Source organism: Lissotriton vulgaris, chromosome 1_1, assembly GCF_964263255.1.
Source record: "Lissotriton vulgaris chromosome 1_1, aLisVul1.2, whole genome shotgun sequence".
In the NCBI taxonomy this organism is placed as follows: domain Eukaryota; kingdom Metazoa; phylum Chordata; class Amphibia; order Caudata; family Salamandridae; genus Lissotriton; species Lissotriton vulgaris.
The window spans coordinates 704,348,598-704,373,528 of NC_141685.1; the positions used below are offsets into that span (position 1 = coordinate 704,348,598).

The 24,931-nt window shown below is 44.4% G+C and overlaps 1 pseudogene; it reads left to right on the plus strand.

Annotated features, from left to right (window-relative positions):
• Nucleotides 1-244: 244 nt before the first annotated feature.
• LOC147747681 (uncharacterized) lies at nt 245-24,239 on the plus strand (annotated as a pseudogene).
• Nucleotides 24,240-24,931: the final 692 nt, after the last annotated feature.

The window sequence follows — 24,931 nt, forward strand, 5'->3', positions numbered from 1 at the left end:
CCGTGAGGCTTTGCGAGGCTTCACATCATTCAACGCTGGTTCCGAGGAACTGTCACCTGTGCAGCAAGGCTTTTTGGGGCTTCGTGTTAGTTTTTGCATAAATCAGCCACAAAACCCACTTCTGAGGCCCAGGAATAGAGGGTCTCCTCAGGCAAGGGCACATGGCACAGTCCAGCAGCACCACCAAAAGATGGAAGAAGTATTTTGTATCCCTGAAGCCTCTAGGAACAGGAGAAAAGCCAGCATGTCCTTGGAGCTACTCTGGGTTCAAGTGGATGGATCAAGTCCTTGTCTTCAGCAGGGCAAGATCAGCAGGCAGCAGGGCATCTCAGCAAAGCAGAACAGCTGTTCCTTGGAAAATCAGTCACAGCAAAGAGGCAACCCTTACAGCACAACAGTCCTCACTCCAGCAGAGCTCTTCCCCAAGTCCAGGAGTGTACTCATTTGATATGGCCATAGCCCTGGTACGTGTACTCTTAAATGCCAATGATGTAGGGGATGATTTCAAAGGAGCTCTCATAAGTGCACAAGGATCCCGTTCAACCCAGCCCTGGCTCCAGACTGCCAGTGGGGGGTAAATAAGCTCTTTGTGTGAGGGCAGGGCACAAACTATTCAATTGTGAGGGAGAACCACCTCTCCCTCTCCCTGCCTGGGAAGACTATCAGTATGCAGATGAATGCAGATGTATCACCTGTCCTACCCAGCCCTTCCTGTGTTGTGGCTGTCTATAGAGTATGCACAAAGGGTAGCTCTCACCTCAGCCCAGATGTGTATTGGAGACAGGCTGCCAGCACACAGGGCAAAGTTAAGAGAAAAGAAATGTCCACTTTCTGAAAGTGGCATTTCTAAAATGGTAAAATCAAATCCTCCTTTACCACTAAAGAGGATTTATCACCTCCATTCTAAAGATATTAAACATGGCATAGCTATTCCTTTGCAATCAGGAATTTCAGCTTAATAGGGATATTAAGTAATCCCAATGCTAGCCTATAGAAGGAGTAGGCCTCACAGCAGTGAAACATGAATTTAGATGTTTTTTCACTGCCAGGGCATATAAAACCTAAAGGTAAATGTCCTGCCTTTTAGTTACACAGCACCCTGCCCTTAGGGTCACTTAGGGCCTACCTTACAGGTGACTCATGTGTGATAAAAAGGGGAGTTGAAGGCTTGGCAAGTGGTTTTAAATGACATGACAAAATGGCATTAAACTTCACACACAGGCTTTGCAATGGCAGTTCTGAGACAGGTTTGAAAGGCTACTTTTGTGGGTGGCACAACCAGTGCTGCAGGCCCACTAGTAGCATTTAGATTACAGGCATGGGTGCAAAAGGTACCACTTTACAAGGGACTTACAGGTAAACTAAATATGCCAATCAGGTATACACCAATGTCAACACGTTTAGGGGAGAAGCACATGCATGTTAGCACTGGTTAGCATTGGTAAAGTGCTCAGAATCCTAAGGCCAACACGAAAATACAACAGAAATGGGAGGCAAAAGGTTGGGGGAAAGACCACCCTATGGATGACAGGTCCAATTAACATGTTTAATTAAAAATAGCAAGTAAACATCAACAATAAAACTAGAGGGATATTACCATATCAACAGACCAGAGCTTCACTCTCTCGTCAGTTGGTGCATATAATGCTAGAATCCATACATTTTAGAGCTATAATTATGTACATTTTCTAGATGCAAATGAAGGGAAGGAAGAAAGTGTGGTAAAGAAATACTAATGAGCAGATGACGTCTCAACTGTTGGAAGAAAGTGAGAAGTCCTTGAAAACTAGACACAGATCTTGGGTAAAGCGGCTGCCACTCATTTCTGCAGTAGTTGCTGCACACCTTGTGCCAGCATACCCCAACGCGCTACAGTCAACAGTTGCACTACTTGACATCCAGGGCACCACATCACCGGCCCACCGGGGTACCTGAACACAGGCAGCCTCCCCACGATTCTACTCAGTCCATACATTGTGGGTTAGGACAGTAGAGTCCAGGACCACCAGCAGGTCAGCCCCTCAGCCCCTCCGCCCGCCTACCCACTGCACATGTGGAATCTACCCCCTCCTGGGGTCCATTGAATGGCTGCACCTCCATTGTTGTGCATCCCCTTTGTTGTTAACTGTCAGCGCTCTGCCTCCGTGAAGCCTTGCTCTTCTGCCGGGTGGGTGGGTTGGTGGTCGACAACGCTCCTGTAGCCAGGCTGTAGTCAGAAGGGATAAAGAGAACGAAACCCCTGGGGCACAGCCTTCAATACCTGATAGGATTCTCTGCACCTCATGATGACGTCCAGCCCCCCCTTTTTTGGGCCCCGGAGGAGGTTCAGCCCTGTGGCGCTACTAAGGGTGCCCCTCCCCTAGGCGCGAGGGGCACCTGCTCATTTCTGCAGTTGTTGCTTTGCTGTGTCAAGATCAGAGCGGGGCTACGCTTAATTGAACAGTAATGCTGAAATGTGCAACATACAACACGGGCAACACATTTAAAACATGGGCAACAATGCTGAGCTTTACTGAGTTTTAGGAATGTATAAAAACGAGATCGCAATTTTTAATGCTAGCAGAATAAATAGCATTTGAAATTCTACGTTCTCACGCTCCAATGCCCCTAGAGCAAGTTTGCGCTGTAGAAAACAGAATAAATAAATTAATATTCATCTGCCTTTGTGCCCTAATTATCTGAATGCCATGGCAGGCCCTTTTTAAGGCTCGGCCTACATCCCATGAAGTGGGTGTGGCTTCAGAGTCCTTTTGAGAGGACTTCGAAAATCTAACCTACGAATTCCAGAGAGACACGTGAATTGTGTTTGTTATTGATGGCAGCTGCATGGCAATTGGCCCTCGCATGGCTGTGTTTTTACAAGGCAGCACGCAATAGGCCATAGTCTGTAGAGTTTCTCCACTTCCTGCATATTCCGTGCGGACACGCTCAGCAGACGGCTATAATTCATCAATTACCAGCTGTCAAAGGCCCCCACGCATTCACCTCTTTTCAGTAAAAAAAAATTTCCAGCTGTGTGTGCGCGCCTGCTGGCTCCCTGCCAAAGCTTGTGGGCCCGTGGTAATTGAAGCCAGATGCCGGCGCGCAGAGGCCTCTGACATCGCCTCTCCCCGTCTGCTCCTCCTTTCAGCCCCCACCGCTGGAATTCGAAGCCGGACCACGACTCCACCCTGCTTTACGGCCTCCCGGACGAAATCCCCTCAGCCAGGCAGACACTCACTCACCTTCGCCCCTGTCTCGCAGGGAGGCACACCACACCACATCATCTGGCGTGACTATCGGCCACAGTCCTCCCACTTCTCAGGGCTCACTGCGGCTCACAGTTCCTCCGTGTCACCGGGGGCCCAGAGCAGAGCATGGCCGTGGCTGCTCCCCACGGGCCAGGTGAGTCGGATCCCTGGCCGCCATACATGTCCTTTCCGCTCCTCTCTGAACCGCCATCCAGCAGGCTCACTGCACACTTCACCGATCCGCAGACAGTGCAGTATCCCCTGTTCAGCTTAGGCACTCCAGCCCACCATCTTGGTGCCAGAGGCCACACTCGCTGTTCAGCTCTCCTGTGAATTTCGCCCTCCTCAGTCCGCCACCATCGACAAAACTGCTATCAGCTGCTTCACTGACAGGTCAATTACATTTCCTGTCTTTTTCAGGTGCTGTCAGTGGCCTGATCTGCAGGATAAATGGTGGATGATCCATCCAGCCAGCAGAGCCTCACTAGGTGGTGGCCATCTTGCACCTAGTGACAAGATGCCCCCCCCCCCGGTCAATGACATCCTTAATGACATCACTAATGACATCTCTAGTGACATCCTTGATTATATCAATGATGGCATCATCCGGAGAATGTAAGTGCAGAGTTCAGAGTGCAGAGTGCAGAGTTCAGAGTGCGGAGTGCAGATTCAGAGGGAAGAGTGCAGATTGTGAGTGCAGAGTGCAGATTGTGGGTGCAGAGTGCAGTTTGTGAGTGCAGAGTGCAGATTCAGAGTGCAGAGTGCAGATTCAGAGTGCAGAGTCCAGATTCAGTGTGCAGAGTGCCGATTTAGAGTGCAGAGTGCAGATTGTGAGTGCAGAGTGCAGATTATGAGTGCAGAGTGCAGATTGAGAGTGCAGAGTGTAGATTGTGAGGGCAGAGTGCAGATTGTGAGTGCAGTTTGTGAGTGCAGAGTGCAGATTCAGAGTGCAGATTGTGAGTGCAGAGTGTGAGTGCAGACTGCAGAGTGCAGATTGTGAGTGCAGAGTTCAGAGTGCAGAATGCAGATTCAGAGTGCAGAGTGTGAGTGCAGAGTGCAGTTTGTGAGTGCAGATTGTGAGTGCAGAATGCAGATTCAGAGTGCAGATTGTGAGTGCAGATTGCAGAGTTAGAGTGAAGAGTGTGAGTGCATAGTGCAGATTCAGAGTGCAGAGTGTGAGTGCAGATTCAGATTCAGAGTGCAGATTCAGAGTATAGAGTGTGAGTGCAGAGTGCAGATTGTGAGTGCAGAGTGCAGATTGTGAGTGCAGATTGTGAGTGCAGAGTGTGAGTACAGAGTGCAGATTCAGAGTGTGAGTGCAGAGTGCAGATTCAGAGTGCAGAGTGTGAGTGCAGAGTGCAGACTGTGAGTGCAGAGTGCAGATTGTGAGTGCAGAATGTGAGTGCAGAGTTCAGAGTGCAGAGTGCAGAGTGCAGAGTTCAGAGTGCGGAGTGCAGATTCAGAGGGAAGAGTGCAGATTTTGAGTGCAGAGTGCAGATTGTGAGTGCAGAGTGCAGATTCAGAGTGCAGAGTGCAGATTCAGAGTGCAGAGTGTGAGTGAAGAGTGCATTTGTGAGTGCAGAGTGCAGATTGTGAGTGCAGATTATGAGTGCAGAGTTCAGAGTGCAGGGTGCAGATTCAGAGTGACTGTGAGTGCAGAGTGACTGCAGAGTGATAGTGACTGCGGAGTGACAGTGACTGCAGTGAATGAGTGTGCAGGGTGAACACATGGATAAAACACATTGCCATTTACAATGCCATTACCTCTAACTCAAAAAAATCCGAGACCTATTGCATTTCCAATGCTTGTTACCCTTCAAGCCAGTACATGGCAGCACCTCGCATGCTTCATGGGGGTGAATTCTCTGGAAGCATTCCTTTCACTTTAGACATCCTGAAGTCTACAAAGCTCCTAGACAGACAGCATGCACTCGTGCATTGAACTAAATTGCACAACAACGTTATAGATGTTTAAACTTGAGTGTATATTTGTAGCACAAATCGTATACTTTTTTAAAAATACACAAATAAATGGACATGGTGTGTAGAAAAAACAACATTGTGCGGGCATTTCACAGTAGTTTCAGGGCTGTATTTTACAAAGTTGTGTGTGTAAACACACTATATCCTGCTCTCTGAAGGGCAGGCGAGTGTTATGAGCCCTCTATAAAATACTTCTCATAAAGTCCCCGGTTTTGCAATTGTTGGGAATGAGTGTATTTCAGCGGAAGTGGTTATACTCACGCCCTTGGTGCTCTTCGGAAAGAAACGTTGTGGGCTCGTTGCATCAGCAGTAACGCTTCCTGCGTTAACGCACATAATAAAGGTTAGAGTGAGGAAACGTGCAACCGGAAGTTGTATTTTAACACCAAGTGACCTCTTACACTGTTTTGAAACTCTACAGGATGCATTTGTTCCCAATTATTTTCAACAGTCTCACGCAAAGCTACAACTGTAGCAAGTCAACTAAAATTGTTTTTTTAGACATGTACTGGGTTTCACTTTAGATTTAAATAGCAAGACTATTTAATTAGGGCTCTTTTATTTTTTGCCTCCATCAGGGGCGAAGTATTTTTAGATATTAATAATATATATTGCTTTCTAGAAATTGACGAATACTCGCCAGGATTAGTGAATTTATTCCCGGAAGATGAGCTGTTGCTGTTTGTTTTTTTGAGTGCTCCTTGCAGTGGATTCTCACTCAACTGGAAGCAGGTATTAGCTTTCTGCAAAAAGCTACATTTGGGGCAGACGTGCAACCACCAATTTGCGAGTCGCGAATTGGGATGCACAATCCTGTTTGCGATTCCTAATGGGGTCGCAAAGTGCATGCCTCATGCACATTAATGAGGCAAGCGCATTTTGTGACCCCGTTGGGAAAGGCTGGCACTCCCAGGGATGGTGGCTTGCTGGGACTGCTTTTAAATAAAGCAGATGTATTTATTTTTTTGCTTTTTCTTTTTTTAAATGCAGCCTGTTTTCCTTTTAGGAAAACGGGATGCATTTAAAAAATAAAAATGAAACTTTTCAGTTTCATTTTTTAAGGGCAGGCAGAGGTCCCTGAGGATTTTATTTTAAGAGCTACTCACAAAGAGGATGTTGTCCCCTGAGGACCCCAACACATTTGTGATTGGTTTACCACCCTACTGTGAAGGGTGGTACTCTGCAACTGTTTTGCGACCGCAATTGCGGTCGCAAAACAGGCAACATAGCTTAAGGAGCCGCAATTAGGATGGGACGCCCTTGGAACGCCCCTTCCAGATTGCGAGTCGCTAAGCCTAATTTGTGAGTCGCAAATTGATTTGCAGCTCGCAAAATAGGATTAATACATGGGCCACATGTTTTTTGTGGGCGCAAACTGATCTAAAACCTGTTTGCACCCACAAAAAACAGTGTATCTGGACCTCAATTTGGACCAGCCGTAACATCAAATAAAACAGAGAAATCATGGCTCTATTACCTTTTATACTACTTATCTAACATCAATAATTGATAGAGAAAAGCTACCCTACTGCGAACAATAACTCAAATTCAGGGGGGTTTCGTCTGTAACTAGACCTTATGACGGTACGTCTCTAGACATCGCAATACTAGCTCTCTGGACCTCAACGTCCCACCTCTCTGGATATGTCAATTTCTTGGTCTGATCCCCACTTTCTTCTGTGACCTAAAATCTTTCCTTTAAATCTAACCTACAAATACCTTGGTCTAGTCTGCCCACACAAAGGTTTTTCTTTCTAAATATCGGGGTGTCTCCCAGTAACATTGTTGTAACTATGATAATCACACATTGTAGCTGCACAAAGTACATCCGGGCAGATTCATAGGACCTCATTAATGAGCCCTTGCGTCACTTTTACGTCGCCGGTGCGTCACTTTTTGTGACGCACCAGTGGCGTAAAAAATGTACCATATTTACAAAGTGACGCATCTAGGTAGATGCGTCACTTTGTAAACCCCTGCGCCAAATTATACCTGCGCCAGGTATAATGTATGCAAGGGCGGGCGTAGTGACGCAAGAAAGGGCCGTAGAAGTGACGCAGTGAAATCTATGAAATTTCACTGCGTTACTTCTAGGACGCTGTTGCGTCAAAATCTTGTGCCTGCCTCACAGCAGGCGTAAGACTGACGCAGGCCTTTTCACATGGGTCTTGCCCCATGTGAAAGGACGCATTTCTGGAGTTGCATCACTTTTGTGACACACTCCAGCAATGCGTCACTTTTGCGCTTACAGATACGTCAGAAATACTGACGTATCTGTAACTCCTTGCGCAATGATGCGTCATAATGTAAATATGACGCATCATTGGTGTCGCAAGGAGGGTGCAATGAACAGTGACGCATCGCTGTTTTCACGCAGCGATGCGTCACTTTTCATAAATGAGGCCCATAGTTTGGCAGGTGGCTCACCAGACCGCTAGTTTCACAGAGATACTCACATCAGTGTTACCTACCCCTTCACCCCTGAAACGTCTGGCCACCATATTAAGAGAACGTTGTACCTTCAGTTCATAAGTGGATGCAATGAAGGCAAAACAGAATGCCAAGAAGATGTCCTGTTATAAGCCCTATCCAGCATTTTGTTTCTTTTTTTAAACTAACTCCTAAAGTAGGAATTTGCTTCATAAACAAATAAAAAATTAATGGCCATGATGCACAGGGAGTTTTCTCCCTGAGCATCAGGGCCATTGTTTATATTCTCCCCCCCAAGAATGCTGTGCATTGCATGCTCATCTGGGGCAGAAATTCAATGATAGTTGCCTATCCGTAATAGAACTGGACTACCACTCACTATGGCTCAGCGATCTGGTGAAAAACAGACCACCCAGTCAAGGTTTCTGCTGGCAAATCCCACTGAGGCTCGATGGGTTAAACCTCATTTTCTTTCTCACCTCTAAAGATGATGGGGAAATTGTAAAGTTGGCAGATTGGACATCCACCATTTTTCTAAAATGCCCCACATCTGCAACCATGTGAATTACCCCCACAATTTACAAACCTACTTTGAATCAGCTTAAAACCCATTACTACAGCCATTGATTTTTGCCCCAAAAGAATATTACAGGGCCATTCAGTCTCACCTGTATATCCTGCCTCAGGCAATTGAAAAGACTGAGCAGAGCCAGCCAAACCCACCCAAAGATAACACTGAGTGAAATGATGGGTGACGTCCTTTCCCTCTTGGAATCTGCTTGTCACCTCTTTAAGCACGACCCCCCCCCCCCCCCCCCCCCCCCCTGGAGCGACCCTCCTTGCCCCCCCTGTGGACGCCCATGAACACCGTGACTTCAAGACGGGGTTCTCACTCTCTTTCCTCTCCTTTCTTTTCTTTGCTTCCCTGTGAAATGGATCTAAAAAGACGCTTTTTCTGGAAATGTTGTATTTTTCTGACATTTTAATTCCAAAGTGCAGCATTGGGAATAAAAGGCTAAAAATATGAAAAATATATAAATAACTAAATAAAGTAAGACAGAGTGGTAGCAAACTGGCCAAACTGATTTTATTCACACTGGAACACATTAGCGCCACTTTTACAGAGTTTGCCTGTGAAGCGCTAATTTTGTTTTCTTGTTTTGCAGATCACAAAGTGCACATAATGTTAATAGCGCAGTGTGCTACTGCTTTTATCAGAGAGATCCTTTTGTTACTTGCAGTTACTTGCAGTTTATAAGTTAAAATCCTAACTTAGAACAGTGAGCTATTAACTGTCATCCAAGAGCTGCATACAAACTGCAAGGTATACATTAGAGCGTTATGTCCCCCTCCCCCCCCAGTCTTTGATTATCCTACCCAAATTATGATTATTAAGGAGAACCCCAACCATGGTATTACGTTTTAAATTCTGGGTATTGTGTTTCTCCAGACCAATCACTATAAAACTATATGGGCTACTAGTATGGTTGTCATGTGACTCCTACACCTTGTAGTCCTTAGTCTTATGTAACATTTTCTATACAGTGATTTACACACATATTGATTGTCTCTGTGTAATGTGTGTGATGTAAAGTGTTCTGACACACTACAATGCTATGAGTGGCGCTGTAAATCAATTTAAATGCATCTGAAGAGAGTGGTTATGGAGACTTTGGGGGGCACAGTTAAAGGGTGAAATCTGACGACTTATGCACAATTACCTCTACTCATTTCCTGACTTTTAGTAACCAGTCATCGGCTACTCAGTACAATAGATGAAGGTTTAGGTAAAAGGAAAAAAAAGCTATACTATATTTTTGATGCAACTAGAATCATTCACCGCCCGCAGGTTTGACCTGCCAGAATCAATATGAGGAAACTGAGGGTGTCATCTTTGGCTCATGACTTAATCTAACGCTCATATATAAGTAGTATCTCCATGTTCTAGAGGTAGTTGTATCCTTTCCAATGCAGAATTATCATTTTTTCTGGCAACTGCTCGATTACAGAATCGTGTGCTCTATGGGGTGTAGCATTCAACTTCCTTAGAGGGGCACACATCTGCAATTATAGCAAGGTTCTGCTCATTGATTACTACTCCAATTTCCTGCAACCCAGTTTGGCATCTTCTTAATAAACTTCGCTATTACACAGCGGACCTCTCCAGTTATGAGCATCTTCAGTTCCAGCATTAAATCTACTTTCCTCAATATGATGGCATTGGACGGTAGGTTTAATGCGCGGCAGTCATGTAGTAAAAGGAACCCGATGATTCTATGAACCAGGGGAGCTCTTATGTGCTTCCACAGTCGTTCTCAGTTGCTGAAAGCCATTCATTTCCTCACCCTGGAGTTAAAATAAGTCTGTGACTTGTATTTTATGTTAAGTCCTATAAGACTGTGTTTGCATAGCCTTTCTCTGTGTTCTGGAGGAATGTGGAACACAGTCAGTTCTGGTGTTCCAGGTTCCGTCTGTGGCAGTAATGGCTGGTGGTAATGTTTATGAAGGAGTTTACCACCAGAGCGACAGTTGGTCTATTGAAGGAAATTTTGCATGAAGGAGTTCCGTCAGTGATCATAATGGATAATGGCATGCAGTTGACCTCCCTAGAAATGTAGGGTCTTTAGCGTTCTCCAGTATTGGGCACAACCGCACCTCTCTTAACAACCACCTAGAGGAATGGTATTGTTGAGAGGGCCAACTGGACGGCTAAAGGTAACATTCAGAAGGTGGTGGCGTGTGGGCGAGCTGTCTTTGGTATGGTACTCATACCATTAAAGGATGTCAGTGGCACTTTGCATCACATACACATTACACATAGACAATCAAACATATGTGTGTAAATCAACGTATAGGAAATGCTACTTAAGCCAAAGGACTAAAAGTGTAGGAGTCACATCATGTCATCCATACTGGTAGGCCGTATAGTTTAGGAGTGCTTGGTGTGGAGAATCACAAACTCAGTCAATAAAAAAAGAAACAGCATAGTTGGGAGTTTTGTTTAATAAAAAGAATCGATTTCTATCCAAATTAACCCATTTTGCAACATTAATTTATGCTCTAATGTAAACTTTACAGTGTGTATGCAGTTCTAAGATGAAAGTTAATGCCTCACTATTCTATATTACAACTTAGGTTATGAATTGCAAGTAACAAAAGGATGTCTCTTTTAAAAGCATTAACCTGCTGATCTATTTACATTATATGCACTCTGTAACCTACATGGTACACGTTCTGTGCAGCAGGCATATTAACCCTCTGCACTACCTTCACAGAAGTCAAAACATGAACTATACAAAACATCAATCTCTCTCCTGGAAGAACATTAATCACAGGAGTTAACTTGACATGTTTGTGTGGCCTGGTAATTGCTGGAGGAAAGGAACATGGTGCTTTAAAGAACATAATAAAGTTGCAAATACGGCGCCCGCAGGAAGCCAGCTCCCGGTGACAACGTGCATTGCTTTAAGGTAGCCTAACTGAGTGCTCAGTGCTAACCATGGGCCCTTCCCAGCCACTTTCGCTGCTGCTGTTGTTCTCTAAATGTAATGGCTGACTTTTTCTGGCTCCTTTAAGAAGGAGAATGATGGAGAGTGACTCCAGCCTATCACCCTTATAGCATAGGGATTAGGACTATAAGTAGGATCCCTGCCTTTTATATAGTAGAGTATTTTCGTGTCCCTTTCTGTAGAATAGGGCTTATGAATTCAAGCTAGGGGGATAGATACATAAGTATTAATCATGATTTGCCTATTTGCTAACATGTTAGGATATTTTCCATGGAGTTATATATATATTGCGGGCCCTGTAGGCCTTAAACGAGACAGACTCCATTTTGCCCTCTGCCTGGTAGCTCGAGAGGCCTTCTAGGTCAAGTGTAATGTTTTAGTTTCAAGCTGTTGTTCGCTTGGAGAGAACCGGCTCAGGCTGGACCTTATCGAAGGAATGTATTTTTCTCCACTCCGAAGACACAACTTCAGGCCGGCCGGCTGGGAACGTGTCCTTGGTACGGGGAGGTACAAGAATTTGGTGGGCGGCAGGTTACTGGCCGTAGCTTTCCATGAAGGAACAGGCTTTGATATTAGCGAAGGTGTTAGTTAGTCGACAGTTAGTTCGTAGGCGGCATCTAGCCGTTAGCATCTCTGCTATTAATTATTTCATGGCAGACAGTCGCCATCTTTGAAGTCCGAGAAAGATTTAAGACCGAGACTCTCTGAGAAAGACTGAAGGAGAATTAGCGCGGAGCGCACTGAAACAGAGAGAGAGAGAGACACGGTAGCTAATAACCAGCAAGGTTCCAGTGGCTTGGAGGGAAGCAGACGAGGTTGAGCCTAGCGGTGCAGACGTGTGCTTGTGACGGCTGGGGTGTGACTACAAGACGAGCCAAGACACAGAGACGAGAAGGGAACCTAGATGACTGCCGAGTCCCGACTTCATATTAATAAGGTGATATCTGCCCCTTCCATAATAAGTGCACGTTCTAATCTTTATCTTTCCTTTGCATAATTCATGTTGCATAGTATTGTGTTATATGTGTTTATTGACAATAAATACCCTAGTTCTTAGTGAACGGATGTGTGCCGAGTATTCTTGTTCAATCTTGGTAAACGTGGCTTCTAGGTGGTTATTGTTTGTTTGAATGGATGAGTAACCCCAATCAGGTAAGTGGTGATCACATAAATAGGGGGCGAAGTGGACCTTCGATGCCAAGGATAAGAGGCACATCATACTATTTGGAAACCGTACCAAATTCTATTATAGTTTTATCCCAAGTAGACAAAGGAGAAACTGTTCCGATAGGTGTTCATAGGAATGTGGTCGTCGTTGATATGCGGCGTTAGTGAGAGCGTTGGGGTGGATTACCAACGCGTATACCCACAGGATTGTCTCTTGTGTAAGTGAGAGCGCTGGGGGGGATTACCAGCGTGTAGGTTTGCCGGATTGTAAACCGTTTGGAAAAGAGAGCATTGGGTTCTGCAGGCCCATGTGTAGACGCACCGGATTGTGTGTCATATCTGCCCTGGGGTAGATCAGTCTGGGTCGGAGCGGCCGCGAGACTAACTGATGTGAATAAGATATAGTAGAAAACCTATGCATGTTTATTGCTATTTCCCTATCCTTAGGTACGACTTGTATATATATATATCTATATCCATTGTGAATACGCTCTAAGGAGGGGGGTGAGTACGTTCTGGCTGGGTTATAGGGGCCCCTAGGGGCTGATCCCATCTAAACGGAAAATCCGGCCATTACATCTGGCGTCACGAACTGTTTACGAAGCCTGTGTGCGCTGTATTGTTTTGATCTTGTTGGTTTGCGCTCGGCTCGTACGTATAATATTTTGTGTATAATTGTGTATATAATTTTTGTGTGTCAATATGTTTGCGAAAAAATCTCCGTCTGTTTTTAAGTTACCTATTCAGATTCCCGGCTGGGAGTCTACGCCTTACGAGGCTTTGGCCCGTGAGTGGGCCGATTCTACTGGTTTGAGCGAAAATTGGTCTTCGTGTTTGGAGCAGGCGGAGCCTGCCGATGTGGTGTCGTGCTTACAGAAAGCGCCAGTAGTGAAGGGTGATGAGCTTCCTATTTTAGGACGCAGAGGTTGGATTGCTCTTAATGCATACAGAATTCTTCACGAGAGGTTTGTTCAGTTGCAGAAGCAGTTTAAAGACATGGAAGGACAATGTGTTGAGTTGCAAAATGCGCATACTCTTTTGCGCTGTCAAAATAAATTGCTTGTTGATAAACTTGAGACATATCAGACCATTGCCGAAAGAGCTGCGGTCCGCATTGCACGATACAAGTATAAACATCGTCGTGGTCATGTATCTACGCGAAAAGTGCGTCTGGTCGTAGCAAAGGCCGGAATGGATTGGAACCCTGATGAGTGGGATGGTAATATCTGGGATTCAAATGCTTCAGACTCCTCGGCTGAGGAGGGTGATAAGCGCGAATCTTCTCGCTCCGGACGTGATTGTAAATTTGCTTCTTATACTGATACTGTTGCTCACGGCGAACGCGCTCGCTCTTCCCATTCCGGTGACGTATCTTGCCCCGATTGTTCTGTTAAATCTAAGATGCGGGCTTCCTCGGAAGCCCTTCCTGAGGTTTCTGCTCATCCTGTATTTCGTCGCAAATTACAACAAGCCCCTGGTAATCCAGGTGGTATTGCTTTGGATTGTATTGAAGATTTTACTCAACAGGAGGTTAGTGACATTTTACAACGATTTCGACAACGGCCTGGTGAGGCCTTGCTTACTTGGATGGTGCGCCTTTATGAACTCGGCGCTGCCGGTATTATGCTTGATGCTGTTGATTGTTTACGGTTTTGCTCTTTGAGCTCTGATTCCACTATTCAAGATCATTTTCGGAACTATAATGGTGCTGGTCAAATTACTTTGCTCCAGCTTGCGTCTGATGGCTGTAATCACAAATATCCTACTGAATCTGATTGGCCTGTTAATGACAAGCCATGGTACACTTTGCGCGATACGTCGCAACGTTTGAAGGAGGAAGTCATGAAAACTGCTATCTTTCTTAGTACTTCTGACAGATTGCTAGATGGTCTTTTAACATCTTCTGTGTGTAATCGCATTATCCGTTCTTCGCCTGTTGCTTACAAGCAGGTCATGATGACTTTATTGATTAATCAAACTGGCAATCCTTTGTCTGCTGTGCTTGAATCTGTTCGTCAGCTGGGTGAGCTGGGTGAGTGGTTTAAACCTGAAAGACAATCTCGACCTGAGGGTCGTACTGCTGGGGACTATAAGTTCTCTAGACGTGACATGTTTCTTGCTCTCATTGCTGATGGTGTCAAAAGGGAGGACATTGACGGGGAGCCTAACAATCGCTTATGGGATATGTTTCGTAAGCGTGGTTTGGATCGAAAGGAGGGTGCCCGTCGTGTCCGAAAGAATGAGTATGATCGTGGTTCTGATGATAGTGGTGATGAGAGACGACGTGTGGATTCTGAACGCCGTGATGATCGGCGTTATGATCGTGATGTGTCCCCTCATCGTGATTACGAGAGAGGGGGAAAAAGAAAGGGGGAGAGATGATCGTGTTTCCAACTGATATAGAGAGGAGAGAAGTTATTCCCCTGAAATGAAAAGAAGGGAGGATCGTAATAGATTTTCTGACCGTAATTCACAGTATTTTGAAAATGACAAAAATCCGTTTCGTAATGGAGACGGATATGAACAGGACATTTTGATACCAAAGAAAACAGAGAGTATTTACCCTGACTTGTCTTGGTTGACGGAACGCAGGAAAAATGACTAGGAAATAGGTCAAGCTCCAGTACACAAGTGGGCTCACAGAGACAACAGACCCTATGTAGATATTGAGATTTTTTGGAAACATCGTAATATCCAAAGGGCCCGAGCACTAGTTGATACAGGAGCGGAGGCCACTTTAATCCACGGAAAATCGAAGAAATTTAAAGGACAGTTTTTTACAATTACTGGTTTAGGTGGTAAAGAGACCCCCACAGTGCAAACTACACTTGAAATTAAAATTGGCAGGATTCCTCGTAGAGAATACTCTGTGTTAGTTGTACCACTTTTGGAGTATATAATTGGAATTGACATTTTAAAAGGAATGACTTTGCATCTGGATGATGGTTGTTATCAATTTGGAACTAGACAGTACATTTCGACCAGACCCGTACGGGTTGGCCGTTTGCGAATGCCCCCCATTAAGATTCCTCTAGCCACGAAAGTGGTTTCTCAGAAGCAATATCGTATCCCAGGAGGTCATGAAGAAATTAATGCTACAATTCAGGATTTGGTTGACGCGGGAGTTATAACTCCGGTCACGTCTGCTTGGAATAATCCCGTTTGGCCCGTGCGCAAAAGTGATAATTCTTGGCGCATGACTGTTGATTATCGAGAACTGAATAAACATACACCTAAATTGACTGTTGCAGTACCAGACATTGTCACTTTGATTCAGAGAATTCAAAAGCATCCAGGTACATGGTATGCTTCTATTGATATTGCTAATGCTTTCTTTTCAATTCCGATTGCCCCCCGAGTGCCAGGAACAATTCAGTTTTACATGGAATGGACGTCAAATGACGTTCCGGAGTCTTCCTCAAGGTTATGTACACAGTCCCACGATCTGTCACCGGCTGGTGGCGGAGCATTTGTCTGAGGTTCCCGCTAATTCACAGGTGCAGGTGTGTCATTATATTGATGACATTTTGATTCAAGGTGAGACGCAAGATCAGGTACAGTCCCATTTGGATCAGATCATTGATTGTTTGCGAGCAAAAGGTTGGGAAATTAACCCTGATAAATTACAAGGTCCATCCCAAAATGTGAAATTTTTAGGAATTAATTGGCATGAAGGTCATAGAGAAGTGATCCCACAGGTGAAGCGAAAAATTCTAGATTTTGCAGTCCCAAAGAACAGGAAAGAGGCTCAGAGTTTCATTGGTTTGTTTGGCTTTTGGCGTCAGCATATTCCCCATTTGAGTCAGATTTTAGCCCCGTTATATCGAGTCACTCGTAAGAAGAATGCGTTTGAATGGGGTGAATCACAACAGAATGCTTTTGATTTGGCGAAAGAAGCAATTCAGTATGCTCTGGATTTGTGGCCAGTGGGTGAAGGCGATGTGGATTTGAATGTGTCCGTGGAAGGTCCGTATGCAAATTGGAGTCTGTGGCAAAAGCAGGGCAGACAAAAAGTACCATTAGGTTTTTGGACTAAAAAGTTACCTGAAGCTGGCGAGCGTTATTCACCTTTTGAAAAACAATTGCTTGCATGTTACTGGGCTCTGGTGGATACCGAGCAATTGACCCTAGGCCATGCTGTGGTTTTGAGACCTGAAATTCCCATTATGCAGTGGGTTTTGAGTTCGCCGAAATCTCATCGAATTGGACATGCTCAAGAGGCGAGCGTGATTAAATGGAAATGGTACATTCAGGATAGGGCACGTGTGGGTCCGAAAGGTGTGGCAGTCTTGCATGAACGAGTGGCGCAGGCGCCCTCAAATGAGACTGGAAGTGATTGTTCCGTACCCGTAGTGCAGGAATCTCCCGTCAAGTGGGGTAAATCATTTGATGATCTGTCCGCGGAGGATAGAAAACATGTGTGGTTTACGGATGGTTCAGCGAGGTTCATTGGTGAGAAACGACATTGGAAAGCAGTGTCTTACAATCCGATCACGCAGAAATTATTGAGTACAACTGGTGATGGTAAGAGTAGCCAATATGCTGAGCTCTATGCAGTTTACCAAGTTTTGAAACAAGAATTGCCTGGCACATGTCATATTTTCACTGATTCCTGGTCCACTGCTAATGGACTGGCGGTGTGGTTACCAACATGGCATTCTCATAATTGGGAATTGCATTCAAAAGAATTGTGGGGAAAAGAATTATGGCAAGAAATTTGGGAGTTGCTCCCACAGAGTACTGTAACAATCTTTCACGTGGATGCTCACACTCCAATAGACTCCCTTGATAAATTCTTTCATAATATTGCAGATGAGAAATATAAAATTGCTGAGGCAGTGGTGGAAATGCAAGATTCTGATTTGGCGGGATTGGCGAAATGGGCCCACCAGAAAGCAGGACAGAGAGAAAGCCACTAGCAGGTGGGCTGCCGATCGAGGGATTCATATTCCTTTTTCTTTGATTAAAGATGTAATTCTGCATTGTCCCATTTGCCAACATTCTAGAAAGAAGCAGGTGCCTCAAATTGTTCGAGGCCAGTTACATCGAGGAAAATTGCCCGCCCAAATTTGGCAGATTGACTACATTGGCCCGCTCCCTATGAGCAAAAATTGTCAATATGTCTGCACAGTTGTTGACACTTATAGTGGCCTTCTGGTCGCTTTTCCCTGTAAGAACGCTACCCAAGTGAATACCATTAAAACCCTGGAGCTGCTTATTTTGTACTATGGTGTCCCATTCCAAATTCAATCTGATAATGCATCCCATTTTCGTGGAAGATTGGTACAGGAATTTTGTGTGGAAAATAACATTGAATGGGTGTTTCACATTCCATATTATCCACAGGCTTCGGGACTAATTGAGAGAATGAATGGTTTGCTAAAAGATCAATTACGTAAATTAACGGATGACCACTACAAGAACTGGAGGGATTTTTTGTTTCAGGCGTTATTAATTTTGAATAATCGTCCTTTGTTACATGCTGAATCCCCTTTGATGCGTTTGTTTCCTCCAAATGTTGATGTAAAGCCTAATTCCCTATCCAACACTGTCATGTATTGGGAAATTACCCCCGGTGCTCTGGCTCCGTGTAGAGTGACCCCAGGTTCTGCAGGCCTAGACCTGCATGCTTTAAATGATGCAAATTTAAAAGGAAAAGATCGAATCATTGTTGAAACTGGCATTGGTGTCTGTATACCTGCCGGTAGTTTTGGATTAATTGCCCCCAGATCAGGCCTTGCCCTGAAAGGTATTCAAGTGCTCGGGGGAGTAATTGACAGTGACTATCAGGGAGAGATTAAGGTTCTCTTGCTTAATAGCAGTGAGACTGACTTATTGATCAAAAAGTCTGACCGTGTTGCTCAGTTATTGATTATGCCTGTTTTCAGTGGTGAGATCAAGAAAGGCTCTGCCCCAACGTTACTAACTGTACGAGGACAAAAAGGCTTCGGATCGTCTGATCTTCCTGGAGCTAAAATATGGGTGCAATCGCCTAAAAATCCCCCTGAACAGGCTGATATTATTGCGACCGGTCGTGACAACACCGTTTTGGTGATGAAGCCAGGGAAAGATAGCTGGGAAGCTGTCCCAGCTGATAAATGTTACTTACGAGAATGATTAAGGCCTGTGTTTGTATTTTTTCAGATAATTCCCTGGACTGCTACTGCAGGATGTGTCGTCGTTGGACTCCTTTTGGTCTGCTACGCCGGGAGAGGAGAGGATCCACCGACTTCGGTTGATTGGAAATCCCGATTTCCGCGTTCGACATGGACTACTTCTTCCAACTTCTGGATTACTTTGGCTAAGAGATTGACAAACTCTCCACATTTTTGCCTTACTCCCATGAGGTCTGTGACTGACATTTTGGCGACCTGCCTGGTTGCCGTCCCAGCATCTATTGTGACTTTACGGCATGTCTTTAATATTTCGAATGCCCGACCAAATGTTATTCTGGGCGATTTCGCGGCCCATGAATTTTGCCCCTTATGTACTGTTCTTCCTGACCTCGATACCCCTATTCTTTCCCGAATTACCACTTTCAATATTACTCCCGGTGACCTGTGTTTTATGATGACATGTGACCCCAAAGCTATCACCGAATGTCTTAGGTTGAAAATACAGGCCGCAACTTCTTTTTCAGCTCATCAACGATTACTGTGTTTAAAGAGACTTCCAAGTTCATGTTTTTCTGTTAAGAACAATATGACATGTAAACGTTTATTGGTTGCCCCTAGTTATTATCGTTCCATGCTGTTACCATCTGGCTGGCTCTTTTCCTGCGGGAATTCGTCTTGGCCATATATTCCCGCAAACATTTCCGGTGGTCCATGTGCTATCACTAGATTGAGTTTATTAATGTTTTCTTCGCATCCTAGTTCACATTCCCGTATGATACGAGATTCAATGTCACTACATGAGGACTGTGATTCCTCTGTTCACCTTTTCTCCAAGTCGGAATACCTTGGTTTAGCTTTTTCTATTATTGGAGTCCCTGCATTGGCCGTTTATAATGCAAAAACCATTGGCAAGATGGCCTGTTGGATGGTTAAATCCATCAATCAAACATCTACTGTTTTATCTGACCTGTTATTAGATGCCCAGGGTGAACGTAGAGCGATTTTACAGAATCGCGCAGCAATTGATTACCTTTTGTTAAAACATGGCCATGACTGTTCTGATTTTGAGGGATTATGCTGTTTTAATTTGTCCGACCATTCTAAAACGATCCAAGCCCATATTGACAAACTCCACGACTTGACTGCAGAAATTAGACAACATATCGATCAGGGTTTATTTGACTGGCTCTTTAATTGGTTACCCGACTTGCATTCTCTACGACAGATTTTAGGGGGAGTTATCGTTGCCATTTGTATTTTAATAGCTGTTTGTTGCTTTATTCAGTGCATTCCTTCCCTGCTCCAGTTTTGTAGACTTAGCAAGAGGCATAGGTCAGTTAACTTTGTTTCTTATTATTCTTCTACTGATGTGAGTTCTATATAATTTGTGGTTAATAGACTGGAGTCAAGGGGTGTAATGTAATGGCTGACTTTTTCTGGCTCCTTTAAGAAGGAGAATGATGGAGAGTGACTCCAGCCTATCACCCTTATAGCATAGGGATTAGGACTATAAGTAGGATCCCTGCCTTTTATATAGTAGAGTATTTTCGTGTCCCTTTCTGTAGAATAGGGCTTATGAATTCAAGCTAGGGGATAGATACATAAGTATTAATCATGATTTGCCTATTTGCTAACATGTTAGGATATTTTCCATGGAGTTATATATATATTGCGGGCCCTGTAGGCCCTAAACGAGACAGACTCCATTTTGCCCTCTGCCTGGTAGCTCGAGAGGCCTTCTAGGTCAAGTGTAATGTTTTAGTTTCAAGCTGTTGTTCGCTTGGAGAGAACCGGCTCAGGCTGGCCCTTATCGAAAGAATGTATTTTTCTCCACTCCGAAGACACAACTTCAGGCCGGCCGGCTGGGAACGTGTCCTTGGTACGGGGAGGTACAAGAATTTGGTGGGCGGCAGGTTACTGGCCGTAGCTTTCCATGAAGGAACAGGCTTTGATATTAGCGAAGGTGTTAGTTAGTCGACAGTTAGTTCGTAGGCGGCATCTAGCCGTTAGCATCTCTGCTATTAATTATTTCATGGCAGACAGTCGCCATCTTTGAAGTCCGAGAAAGATTTAAGACCGAGACTCTCTGAGAAAGACTGAAGGAGAATTAGCGCGGAGAGCACTGAAACAGAGGGAGAGAGAGACACGGTAGCTAATAACCAGCAAGGTTCCAGTGGCTTGGAGGGAAGCAGACGAGGTTGAGCCTAGCGGTGCAGACGTGTGCTTGTGGCGGCTGGGGTGTGACTACAAGACGAGCCAAGACACAGAGACGAGAAGGGAACCTAGATGACTGCCGAGTCCCGACTTCATATTAATAAGGTGATATCTGCCCCTTCCATAATAAGTGCACGTTCTAATCTTTATCTTTCCTTTGCATAATTCATGTTGCATAGTATTGTGTTATATGTGTTTATTGACAATAAATACCCTAGTTCTTAGTGAACGGATGTGTGCCGAGTATTCTTGTTCAATCTTGGTAAACGTGGCTTCTAGGTGGTTATTGTTTGTTTGAATGGATGAGTAACCCCAATCAGGTAAGTGGTGATCACATAAATAGGGGGCGAAGTGGACCTTCGATGCCAAGGATAAGAGGCACATCATACTATTTGGAAACCGTACCAAATTCTATTATAGTTTTATCCCAAGTAGACAAAGGAGAAACTGTTCCGATAGGTGTTCATAGGAATGTGGTCGTCGTTGATATGCGGCGTTAGTGAGAGCGTTGGGGTGGATTACCAACGCGTATACCCACAGGATTGTGGCTTGTGTAAGTGAGAGCGCTGGGGGGGATTACCAGCGTGTAGGTTTGCCGGATTGTAAACCGTTTGGAAAAGAGAGCATTGGGTTCTGCAGGCCCATGTGTAGACGCACCGGATTGTGTGTCATATCTGCCCTGGGGTAGATCAGTCTGGGTCGGAGCGGCCGCGAGACTAACTGATGTGAATAAGATATAGTAGAAAACCTATGCATGTTTATTGCTATTTCCCTATCCTTAGGTACGACTTGTATATATATATATCTATATCCATTGTGAATACGCTCTAAGGAGGGGGGTGAGTACGTTCTGGCTGGGTTATAGGGGCCCCTAGGGGCTGATCCCATCTAAACGGAAAATCCGGCCATTACACTAACCCAGCAAGTTTTTTTCTTCCCTGCCCCCTTGCACCAAGGTTTTCCATTTCTGCCACCTCCCGATCTGTGAGTGCACTACTTCCCTACCCACTTGTAGCAATGTTGCCCGTTCCTGTCATCCCCGGGTCGGTCACTGAACTTCGTCCCTGCCTACCTGCAACAATGTGTAGTTTTCCTGCCAGCTTTCATTTTATTTTAGCTGAAAGCCTTACGCTGTCTGGGTTGCTAAAGACATTTTGGAGACATTCAGAAAGCTGCGATAGGAATGCATTCTTCCCATTGCTTATCGTTAGCTAAGGGGTTTGTAACTCACATTGTCATGCTTTCTATTTGCTGGATTAATTTGGTTTAGGCTGTCCAGCTTGAGTACGTCTCTCCGGTTGCCCAAGCTTTGATTACTATATTGGTTCCAGAAACTCACTTTCTGTAAACATGCCTTTACATCTTGGTCTTATCTTGTCGCATTTGCGGTGCATTCACAGACAAGGTCAAATGTCAAACTCTCGCTTCAGAGGGGGCTTGGTGTTTACTTTTCTTTCTCTAACTTCAAAGTGAAAGAATGTCTGCGACAATCCTGCTGAGCATCCATGTAAGAGGAGAGGGTGTAGGATTTTTTTCGTAGTACATAAAAACATTGACTGGTAAAACATTGACATGGCAAAAGGTAAAGAAAATGCAGGAGAGTGGTTGGATTGTGTGGGGAGGTGCAAATAAGTTTAACCTAATCGATGCTTATAATGAAGCATAGGGGCATGTGCCTATTAGCCTAAACTGGAATCCCAGGTAACTATTGGGTCGTTTTTCCTATTGGAGTATCTGGGCAAGTCCCATTCATTATTTGTAACTCTTAGAGCCTTTGCTAACCATCTTGTCTTCAATTGCAGGTTTGCAATCTGTAAGGTATTTGGATTTGAATGGTCAGGCATGAGTACCCACAAGGATAAGGTAATTCTGTTTATGTTCCACATTGGATTTGGGGGATGATGGGAAAATAGATTCACAATCTGCACCCCTTTTCTTTTGCAGGTTTGTGAGACCGTGCTACAAATACAGTTGTACAGGCAGACGTGAGTACAGACAGAACAAACAGGTAATTCTTTGGTAGAGTTAAACTGTGGCACATGTTGTGTATTGTAGTATAACAACATACCTTACCCATGTTTTCTTGTGTTGTAGGTTTCACAGACAGTACCCCTCACAGTTGAAGGGGCATACGTGAGTACAAGCAGAGCAGGTAATTGTTTGGTAGAGTTAAACTGTGGTGCCTCTTGTGTATTGTAATATAACAACATACCTTACCCATGTTTTCTTGTGTTGTAGGTTTCACAGACAGTACCCCACACATTTGAACAGGCATCCGTGAGTCAAGAAGAGCAGGTAATTGTTTGATAGTTAAACTGTGGTGCATCTTGTACATTGTAGTATAACAACATAACTTACCCATGTTTTCTTCTATTGTAGGTTTCGCAGACAGTATCCCACACATTTGAACAGGCATCCGTGAGTACAAGCAGAGCAGGTAATTGTTTGATAGATTTAAACTGTGGTGCATCTTGTGCATTGTAGTATAACAACACACCTTACCCATGTTTTCTTATGTTGTAGGTTTCGCAGACAGCACCCCACACATTTGAACGGGCATACGTGAGTACAAGCAAAGCAGGTCATTGGTTGGTAGAGTTCCCTTATGGTGCACATGGTATATTGCTGTATCACAAATTCACAATGTGCTAAAACAATCTTAACTTCAATTGCAGGCTCTACGGACAGTGCTATATTTAAGTTTGAAAGGGCAGGGCAGTGGACAGAAAAATCCAGGTAATTACACTCTACCTTTTTCCCAGGATGCCTCCGTATTATGTGACAGGTTGCAATCATGAGCATTGGCATCAACTTCAGACATGTTCCTTTATTTTGCAGGCTTTGTGGCATAGCAGGCTAAACCCAGTTATCACAAATATGTTCAAGCGCAAAGCTGTACCTTCTGCAGAGTGTGATGCTTCACCACAAAGGAAGAAATGTTGCCTTGTATTCAAGGAAGAGTGGATGAAAGAAATTGTGGAGGCTGAGACACAGAAATCACGAAGCAAGGTTCGCGTGCAACTTGGGGAACTTTTTCAATACAGTCCAGACGTGGGCTTGATTTGCAAAACATGTGCCGAAGCCAAGATTGTTGGGACTTTTCTACAGGGAAGAAATGGAGTGATGGCTGGAAACTGGATTACCTGAAACGTCATCTAATTAGCAAAGTTCACGAGTCTGCCATGGTGACATTGAGAAACAGAAGTGCTGCTGCCAGGTTTGGTTTTGGAGTGCGGGCAATGCTGACAGAAACTGCCACTGACAAAGCAAATAGAATGGAAGTAGTTGAATGACAAAGATCCCTGCCTGAGGAGATAAAGATTCTCATCAACAATGTGTTGCTGGCAGTCAAGATGAATACTTCAATGTTATCTGTACAAGACATCCATGATCACCTAGCTTTGTATGTGAAGATACCAGACAGCTGGAGGAGTAAGAACTATGCCTTTGAGTTCCTTGAGGCTATCAATAGCGTGATACACTGTGAAGATATGGCCGAACTTCGTAACGCTTTGTATCACACATTGATAATTGATGAGAGCACTGATATTTCTGTTACAAAAATGCTCATCCTGTACTTCAAGTTCTGACCTGTAACCTCAACAGAGCACAAAACACTGTTTGGGGGCATAGTGAAGCTGACTAGTTGTAATGCTGAGGCTATTACTGCTGCTGTGAAAGAATTCTACACTGCCAATAAACTGGACCTTATGAAAATGGTCATGTTCACATCCGATGGTGCATCTGTGATGCTGGGTAAGAATAATGGTGTTGCTACTCGCCTTAAACAATCTATTCCCCATCTAGTTGAGTAGCATTGTGTCGCTCATCGAGAAGATTTGGGAGTTGATGATGCCTGGAAGAGGGTTCCAATGTTAGAGAGATGGAGACATTATTGAGGACTGTCTACACTGTGTTCTCCAGATCTCCTGCAAGGAAGTCCAAGCTGGATGAAATGGCATCGGTCACTGATTGTGAAGTGGTCTCTTTTTGACCATTGAATGAAGTCCAGTGGCTTTCAAGGCATTTTGCAGTTGGTGCTGTATTAATTCGGAATTACGAGGCTGTTCTTAAGTACTTTGAGCATGAGAAAGTTGAAGAGAATGATCCAGTTGCTAAATATTGTTACAAAAAGCTATCTGACTCTAACTACCATATTTCCCTTGCAGTACTTAATGACATTCTGAGTGAATTTGCATCTTTGTGCAAACTGTTCCAAAAAAGTTCTTTGACTACTGTTGAAGCTGTACAGTATGCAAGAGCAAAGATTGGCCAAATTAAG